We start from the raw sequence: 9,518 nt of genomic DNA, 5'->3' as shown, positions 1-9,518 counted from the left end.
GTCCATGGAGTTTCTGCGTCTTTCTTCACGCTCTAGCTGCCTAAGACAAGCTTTAATCGCGATTTTTAGAACGATCTATCAGTACACAATTGATTCCAACAAAATTTTCTCCATTTTGATTTTTTTTTCAGCCACCATTTCGTATTCAAGAGATGGAGAGGCACAAGAGGCGGGAACGCCAAAGAATATAAGAAAACAAGGAAAATAGAAAGAATAAGGGCTATAAATGTGCATTTGAGGAAAATGATTTTTTTTCTTCTGATTTTATGTTTGGATTTGAATGAAATTGATATGGGTTTGTCGGTTTTTGGGTTGGGATTGGGAAGAAGGTATGGGAAAAAAGACGTTTGGTTGGTTTTGGAAGGAAAGATCCGAATTTTGGATATGGGTATGGATCAATTATTGGATATTCGATGGGGAGTTTGGATATTAAAATTAAATTAATTGGATGGGTCATCATTTTTAATTAAATAAAAAAGAAAATGGTCGGAGCCATTGAGATTGTGCCACGTGTCCCCATTAAATGGGCCGTTAGACGCGGGGGTATATATGACCAATATGCTAACTGGGAGGGGGGGGTTATATATCGTCAAAAAAGCAAACGGGGGATACGCACAACTATTTCGAGATACCCTTTGCCGTATTAGGTTTGTTGAATTTTATACATAACAAAAGAATGCTCTCACACATGATATTACTTATGCATAATTTAATACATTAGCTCTTAACTGGCTACCAAAGGACCCCTTAGTGAACAAATCCGCTAAATTATCACTTGAAGAAATTTTTTGTATGTCTATCTCACAATTTTATTAAAGATCATGCATGAAAAAAAACTTTGATGAAATGTGATTCATTTTATCTCCTCAGATGTATCCTCCTTCAATTGAGCTAGAATAAGAATATATGTACTAGAATATTTCTACTAAAGCAATTCATAGGTATATCCACATCATAGAGGTAAACAGCCTCTCTACTAAGGTAGAGGTAAGATCTGCGTACATTCTATCCTCCTAAGAACCCATTTGTGGAATTTCACTGGATATATTGTTGTTGTTGTATCCACATCTTAGAGAAACCAACAATGAAGACTAGAAGATCAACTGACTGAAACTTTGATCTCCATGAAACACACGCATCAAGTAAACAAAAATAGAAAAAAGGATCATGTGTAAGGGGGGAGAATTTAGAGCACAAGATATTGGTTCATCTGAAACCAATAGCTCTGTGTCATAACCCGTATATGTGTTTAAAAAATCCACTGAATATGCAAGCAAAATATATTTCAAACCCAATAAATCAAATCATATAATTTCAATCTCGAACCGGCGATAAAATTTAAATCTTGAATCTGCCTTTAATCATGTGTTACTAGCTCTCTTTTGAAATTAGATAAAAGGTTTAAGCCATTGAAGCTATGAATTCAGGGGCGGAGCCAGGCATAGCCAAGGGGGTTCGTCCCTTCAGCGAAAAATTACACTATTTATACATGGTTAAAATGATTTTTTTATGTATATTTAGTAGATGTTGAACCCCTTCGGCTTCTTCGTACGTTAACTTCTACATATTTTGAACCCCCTTAGTGAAAATTCTGACTCCGCCACTACAAGAAAGTATAGAAATTGCAACAAATCTTTTGGCAACAAAAATAATATAGTTGGTAAAAGTCAATATTTGACAACAACTTAGTTTTATTGTTGACATATATGATGAATCTTTTAAAAATGAACTTTTATGCATCAAAAACAAAATATTATTGTTAAAGTACTTTTTGCAACAATAACCTATCTATGACAATAAAAACAAATTTGTTGCCAAATGTCTTTATTTCTTGTAGTGCGCCACTAGCTATGATCATAAGGAATACAACACTAATAAACTTCAGGAATCACAAATTTCAAGCTACTCATATTTCAGAGTTCAGAATTCTGTCAATTTTAATCCCCACTATAAAAGTAAGATAGCTTCCAGATTAATTTTAAGCAGGACTAAATCATAAAAGTTACATAAACCAAATAAAGAGTTGGCATAAAGGCATTATACATAGAAATATCATGATCTAGCTAATTAAATTATCCAGGCTCTAGCGAATGATCTTCACCGACTTAGTTCCTTCTGCCACGATCATATTCACGAGCTCGGTCACGACGACGGTCATGGTCACGGTCACGATCACGATCACGATAGTGGGTTCTCTGATCCCCCTTTAGACCCCTGTGATCTCTCTCATACTCACCACTAAAGTGATGTTCAATTTTGCAATCTTTACTCCTGCCTATGGCGTCCATATCCATCTCTCTTTTTATTTAATTTCCGGACTTCATCATCATCCAATGCCTATACCCTAAACCTATTTTGATTTGGATTGGTTTTACATAGTTTTATTAGGACAAATTTCTTTCAGAAAAATAATAAAACGTCCTTGAGTGATTAAGGCTGAAAAACAAAAAAGTAAAGGACTCCCTCCGGATGAAAACGAGTGTCTACTTAATTAGCTTTTTTTTTTCGGGTAAAAAAGAGTATACACTTATCAATTCAAGAAAGAATTAAATTTATTTTTTCAGATTTGGCCTTATTAAGTGTTATGTGATCAAATCCCAATACCTATTTAATTAGGGACAGTTTAGTCAAATCACCTATTTCTGTCTAGAAGTTAGTATTTTCTTAAGGGGTGTGCAAATGGCTAAGTGACCACTTTTTTTTATCTGGAGGGAGTATTTGTTCTGAATAATACTATTATTAACTATGTCCATTCCTTTTATGATTAGGTCTAACAACGAAAAAACTTTCCTTGAGAAAAAATTTATACCTTAATTTGAATTTCGCCCCTAAAAGTTAGTATTCCATCTTCCGGTCCACATTAAACGGTGTTTTTATATTTTCATTTTGGTCCAAAATAAGTGGTTTCACGTAATCAAAAGAAGGTATTAATTGTTTTCTTCCAATTTACCCCTACTTGTGTTATGTTTTTTGATTTTAGATTTTAGATTTTCAAACAATAATTTCATATTACTACCATTTTGTTATAAATGACGCAAAAAATACAACATGAAACAAGAAAGTAGACAAAAAAAAAGTAGAGAGCAAGAGATGTTTTCAAGTGTGTCCAATATAATTCTCAATAACTCTATTTATAGGCATACATTGAGAAGCATTAAATGGTATCATGAATATGGAATTAACCCTCATGATCATAGGGAAGATCATTTTTTTAGGGGGGGGGGGGGGGGGGGGGGGGGGTTATGGGCTGTGAGAGTTGAAACCATAATGGTGAGAAGTAGTGGAAGGGTTACATTATGGAGAAGAGTAACACTCCTCTTTGGATGTCCATAGCTAATAGATATTCTTACTAGGAAAAACCTTGTGGAAAACCCTAGTGAAGGAAAAAGAGTACACATATCTAGTAATATGCATTGCTTATAATTTGAATTATTATGAACTATCATTTTTGCAACTCTTAGGCCGCATTTGTTTGCATTAAGATATTAAGATATCTGAATGATTAAGGTGATATCTCTAGATTTAAACACTGAATAATTAAAACTATTTCTTTTTAACATTTGAATATGCATAATTAATTTATTTTAAAATAATAAATATACAATACAATAAAAATGATTAAATATTAGAAAATATAAATTTTTTAATAAAATAAACTTTTAGTAAAATAAAATCATTATTTGATTAGAAAAAATGAAACATATATGTTCCCGACTGATGGTGGAGATGGCTTGTAGTGGTGGTGATGGTTTTGATGGTGCAGGTGGTTGGTGTTGTAGTGACTAGCGCAATGGTGGTTGTTAGTGATGGTGGTGGTTGTGATGGAGGAGTTGGTTGATATTAGTGGTTAGCGATGTTGGTGGTGCTAGCTCAAGAATGTGTGGTGGTTAACGATTGGTGTTGGTGGTAGTTGGGAGCGGTGCTAGTTATGATGGAGCTGTTCAGTAATAGGGATTGACCGCAATAGTGGTAGTGGTTGATAGTGGTAACAGAGGTGGCGGCGGCGATGACGACGATAGCGCGGTGGTAGTGGTTGATAGTGGTAATGGAGGTGGCGGCAACAATGACGACGATAGCGCGGTGGTAGTGGATTTAATTATAATGATGGAGATGGTAGGTGTGATATCGACTGACAGTAATGATTGGAAATGGTGGTGGTTGCAAGTGGTGGTTGTGATGATAGAGGTGGTTGTTGGTAGTAGCTAGTGGTTGACGACGGTGGCTTGTGGTTATGGACAGAGTGATTGCGAAAACTATCCACACGAAAATGCCTCTTAATGATATTAAGACTTTATTCAAGGTCTTAATGATTAAGACCTATTCAGACCAAATAAGTGCTTAAATCTTAATGTAAATAAACACACTTAATAATCTAAGGTCTGAACCATTCAGATTTAGACCTATATTAACTGCAAACAAATGAGGCCTTAGTATCCATGACAACCATGCTATGATTGTAATGCATATTTTCCCCCTCCACTTTTCCAAGTATGAATAGTTTTTTTTTTTTAAATGTTTCCCTTTGTGTAAAGAACCTTATTAACAGTGGAGCGCCACAATTTAATGCATGCAAGAGCTTCTCAATAATCCTCGACAGTAAAGAATAGATACCTTGGATACATGTAAATTCTCAATAGATTCTCTCGTTATGAATACAATGCCAATTCGAGCAATAATAACAAAAATAAGAACATACAATTTTAAAACTCTCGAGGGGAAGAAAATCATGATTATCACCACTTTTATTTTTTCAATGAAAGGTATATTCACAAGGATACACAATTATGAAGGAAAACCATGTATATATAGGATGTGAAATACCCTAAACCTTGTGGATAGATCCTAGCACTTACATCGGTCCCACAAACATAACATCTCCATCATCTCTCTTTTTTTTTTTTTTTTTTCTCTTGCAAACCCATATAGAAAATAAAGCTTTATCTTCTCTTATTATTGTTTGTATAGCCACACAGAACATTTAGAACATAATTAATTCTAGTGATCTCCAAAGAACACATGCATCAAGTAACAGATAGAAGTATATGAAGTATATGGCCTATCTTTCACTTAACCTTAGTTTAGCAACAAGTAAACAAAACAAAAATTGGACCAAAAGTCAGTACGTAGTTTTCTTAAAAAATAAAAAAAAGAAAGAAAAAAAAAGATGTATGCCATTAAAGCCTAAAGAATTGAACGACCCTAAGAAACATACACTAATAAACTTGAGGAATCACAAAGTTCAAGCTACTCATACTTCATAATTCTATCAATTTGTAACGATCCAATTGAGGAAAAGGGGTAATTCGTTTAGGGGTGTGTTTGATTTGGGAAAGTAGACGCTTGAAATGGGAAAGGGATTGCGTTCGGTCAACAAATAAGTCAGCACGTGAGTGGCATGTGACACTTAAATGAACGTATGGGATTAGTTACAACTTTCATGAGCTGTCATGATCTAACGGACCTAATAGATTGGGCTGTTATCAGAGGTTCTTATATCGAACCCAGCTGGAGGCAAATCAGTTAGTGAATTTCTGATATTTACTTCATCTCTCTCAAATTCTCTTCTTCTTCTTACCTAAATTCTACTTCATCTTCCTCACTTATATTTCTTCTCTATTCTCAGGTCATCCACCATTGCCGACTATCTCAAGCTTGTGGTTCTAAGCTTGTAACCTTGTAACAGTTCTATTACAGTGATAGTTTGTAATCTTTCAGTACAATCAATAAAATTCCCAATTTCCTTTGTTTACATTGTGTTTGCAATTACATACAATTAAGTATCATTATAATGTGGTATAAGAGAAAATCCTGGCCCAAAAATGACTATAATAGAGACTAGATTTAAGTCCAATGAAGAACTAGTAAAGAAAATTGATGCTCAGCTTAAAACCGTATAGCTGAGTCTAGTAAGAAGTTTGAGTCTCATGACTCGAAGCTCGATGATTTGGGAAGGAAGATGGAACTCTTGATGGAGAAACGTATTCCCAATCAAGATGGGATACTGGGTTGTGCTTCCAGAGATGCTCAACCATTGGATGGTTCGACCAGTAGGAACAGAGCAGGAGAACAAAATGACAATCAATGGGGTCGAAATCAAGGAGATAACCGCCATCCTCATCTGGATTTCCTTTCTTTGATGGTGTTGACCCTTGTTCATGATTGAGAAAAGCCAATAGATACTTCCATTATCATCACATATCAGATCCTGAGCAGAAACAAGAAATTGCAGTGCTCTATCTTCAAGGTAAAGCTGAATCTTGGTATTTTTCCTATTATACAAGTAAGGGCAGTGTTAGATGGCAAGAATTTGTTGATGAAATATACAAGAGATTTGAAGGGGCTGATAATAGCAAGCTTAACTTCTGAGCACATTGTTGCTTTCCATGGCAGATTTCAACACTTAATATGTGTACAAATTGTCTTTCTGTGCAATGCATATCTTCTATGAAAGCATATCACCTAGCAAATATGTATGTGATTTTAAGTTTCACTATCAAAAAGGCAACATTAACTTGTCCACTTTTTTTTATCTGTCGCGAGACATGGAAACTAAAGAAGCAAAAGTTTTTTTATTATTATTATTTTCAAAAATCGGTAAAGCACATAATTAAGGATAGTGTTCAAAGTTGCTTTAAGGAATGCACGTGACTTGTTTTATCTTTCTCCAGATTTTTAGATAAGACTCCTATTCAAATTAGTATTCCTATTCTATGGGAAAGTGTTAGCAGTATTCTAATTTTTAGCATAGCAAATAGGATTGTTTCTATTATGCTTATTTACCTGCATTCAGTTTGTATATTGGCTATTTAATAAGTTGGAGATCATTCAATAAAGTATGCATTTTTTTCACTGGTTCATAAACTCTTATGCTTCTATATTTTCTTAATCCTTTTCCGCTGCTTTATTTTGGTTTCCCTTTGCTGTGTTATTTTCCTTAACAATTCTAAAACCTACAATTGGTATCAGAGCTTTAAATCTTGAGGGACCTGTGTGTGTGCATCTATTAGATTCATGGACAAAGAAGCAAATTTTTCTTCAATGGCCCCACCAGCTTTCGATGGAGAAAATTATCAGATCTGGGATGTTAGAATGCAGACATATCTGGAAGCTTTGGATCTCTGGGAGGCTGTAGAAGATGAATACGAGATTACTCCCTTTCCAAACAATCCTGTTTCTATTATGATTGGGTTGCATTAGGGACCAGCTCTTAGCCCGTTTCTATTCGCCCTGGTGATGGATGAATTGACGCGACAAATACAAGGTAAGGTGCCTTGGTGTATGTTGTTCGCGGATGACATAGTCCTGATTGACGAGACTCGCAACGGAGTTAACGATAAGCTAGAGGGCTGGAGACAGACGTTGGAGTCTAAAGGATTTAAATTGAGTAGGACCAAGACAGAATACTTGGAGTGCAAGTTCCGTGGCCTACCACGTGAGGCTGACGAGGAAGTGAGGCTTGGTACCCAGGCCATTCAAAAGAAAGGAAGTTTCAAGTATCTTGGGTCTATTATACAGGGAGATGGGGATATCGACGATGATGTTTCACATCGTATTGGTGCAGGGTGGATGAAATGGAGGCTCACCTCCGGAGTGCTGTGTGATAAGAAAGTGCCACCAAAACTTAAAGGCAAGTTCTACAAAATGGTGGTTAGACCGACCTTATTGTACAGGGCGGAGTATTGGCCAGTCAAGAAATCTCACGTTCAGAAGATGAAAGTCGCGGAAATGCGAATGCTGCGGTGGATGTGTGGGCACACTAGGAGGGATAGAATTAGGAATAAAGATATTTGAGACAATGTGGGAGTGGCATCGGTGGAAGTCAAGATGCGGGAAGCGAGGCTGAGATGGTTTGGGCATGTGAAGAGGAGAGACACAGATGCCCCAGTGCGGAGGTGTGAGAGATTGGCTATGGACGGTTTCAGGAGAGGAAAAGGGAGGTCGAAGAAGTATTGGGGAGAGGTAATTAGACAGGATATGGCACAGTTTCAGCTCACCGAGGACATGACCTTAGATAGGAGGTTGTGGAGGACTCAGATTAGGATAGAAGGCTAGGTGGCTAATCCTTTCACCATAGTAGTTGTAGTTTTGCTCATTTGTTTATTGTCATTTGATTTCTGCATTTGATTGCTGCTTATATTTGTTGGGCCGTTGTACTTTGGTTATCTTAGTTATCTATAGTAGTTAATGCTCCTTTCTTTCCGGACTGTTCTACCATGACTTTCTCGCTTTTGTTATTCCTTGCTTTCATATTGTTTTCGATATGCTTGGTCCTATCTAACCTTTTGTCTTGTTTTTCCTCTCTTGTTCTCCTCTCTTGAGCCGAGGGTCTTTCGGAAACAACCGCCCTACCTTTCAAGGTGGGGGTTAGGTCTGCGTACACTCTACCCTCCCAGACCCCACATGGTGGGATTATACTGGGCTTGTTGTTGTTGTTGTTGTTGTTGTTGTTGTTGTTGTAAGCATTATGGCAAGAATGGACACGCACCTTTCAAGTGTTAGAAAAGGCCTGATGCTAAGTGCAGTAAGTGCAATTAGTTAGGGCACGAAGCAATCATTTGCAAGAATAAAACTCAGCAAGAGGAAGCAGATGCTTGAGTTGTTAATGAACAGGAGGAGGATTGATAACGTCCAAATCCACCCTATTAATTAGAATGAGCACGGTCATATGCAAATATAATTTACCCAACTATGAGTCGGGGTCGAATCCCACAGAGAACAATATATAGGCGATTAGAAAAAGTAGAAATTATCACCAATAATAGCTATGCCAAACAATAGATAATATTTTGGTTTTTTGGAGAAAAGTATAACTAATGCAAAAATGTAAACTAACCTAGAAAGCAAGTAAAATGATCAATGGCCACAAGCATGGATACAAGGGAAACTACGCTCAAGTAACGATCCAATGTACTTCATGATTTACAAATAATGGTGAGTTTATATTACTTAGCCTCGGATAATGACTCTAAATTAGCTTCTTCCGAAGACTAACTAGACTACCTAATTGAATATCCCTAAAGCAATTAGGAGCATTAAGAACACCCGAATATGGCTACAAGTGGTGTCGCCTATCCCTAGGTCGATTTCCATTAGATGAGGGTTAACGCCCCAAATTTTGTTAATTAATCTTTCCCAATCCCGAGTTTGCCTCTTCCAAGTTTAAATCGAAATAAATGGGCAAGTCTTAGGGTTACCTACTCCCTTAAGAATCATTCAAAATGAGATTAATTAAAAAAACAATAACCCACTTCATTAGGAATAAAATCATTCAACACATAAGCAAAACAAGAGATTCAATCCAAACTTAAACAATGTATACTTCCATAAACAAGGTTCAAATATTGAAATGAAATACTACACACATAAATATTCAATAAATAGCAAGAGATGAAGAAATGGGTAAAAAATTTCTCATTGGTGCCTCCAAATCTTCTCTTCCAAGGTGTTGGTGATGAACCCTAGCCTCCAAGAACTTGTGTGTTATGTCAAAGATGATAATGTTTTCCCCCAAGTCTTCC

At 36.3% G+C, this 9,518-nt stretch overlaps 1 long non-coding RNA gene across 1 annotated transcript; it reads left to right on the top strand.

Annotated features, from left to right (window-relative positions):
• The first annotated feature begins 5,469 nt into the window (after window positions 1-5,469).
• LOC132630425 (uncharacterized) lies at window positions 5,470-8,199 on the top strand. Its single transcript, XR_009578581.1, has 2 exons — window positions 5,470-6,244; window positions 6,967-8,199. It is a non-coding gene; the product is annotated as an uncharacterized LOC132630425 (long non-coding RNA).
• The last annotated feature ends 1,319 nt before the right edge of the window (window positions 8,200-9,518 follow it).

This window comes from Lycium barbarum, chromosome 3, assembly GCF_019175385.1.
Source record: "Lycium barbarum isolate Lr01 chromosome 3, ASM1917538v2, whole genome shotgun sequence".
Lineage (NCBI taxonomy): Eukaryota > Viridiplantae > Streptophyta > Magnoliopsida > Solanales > Solanaceae > Lycium > Lycium barbarum.
Note: the sequence above shows the minus strand (reverse complement) of the source record. Positions and strands in the feature narration are given on the sequence as shown.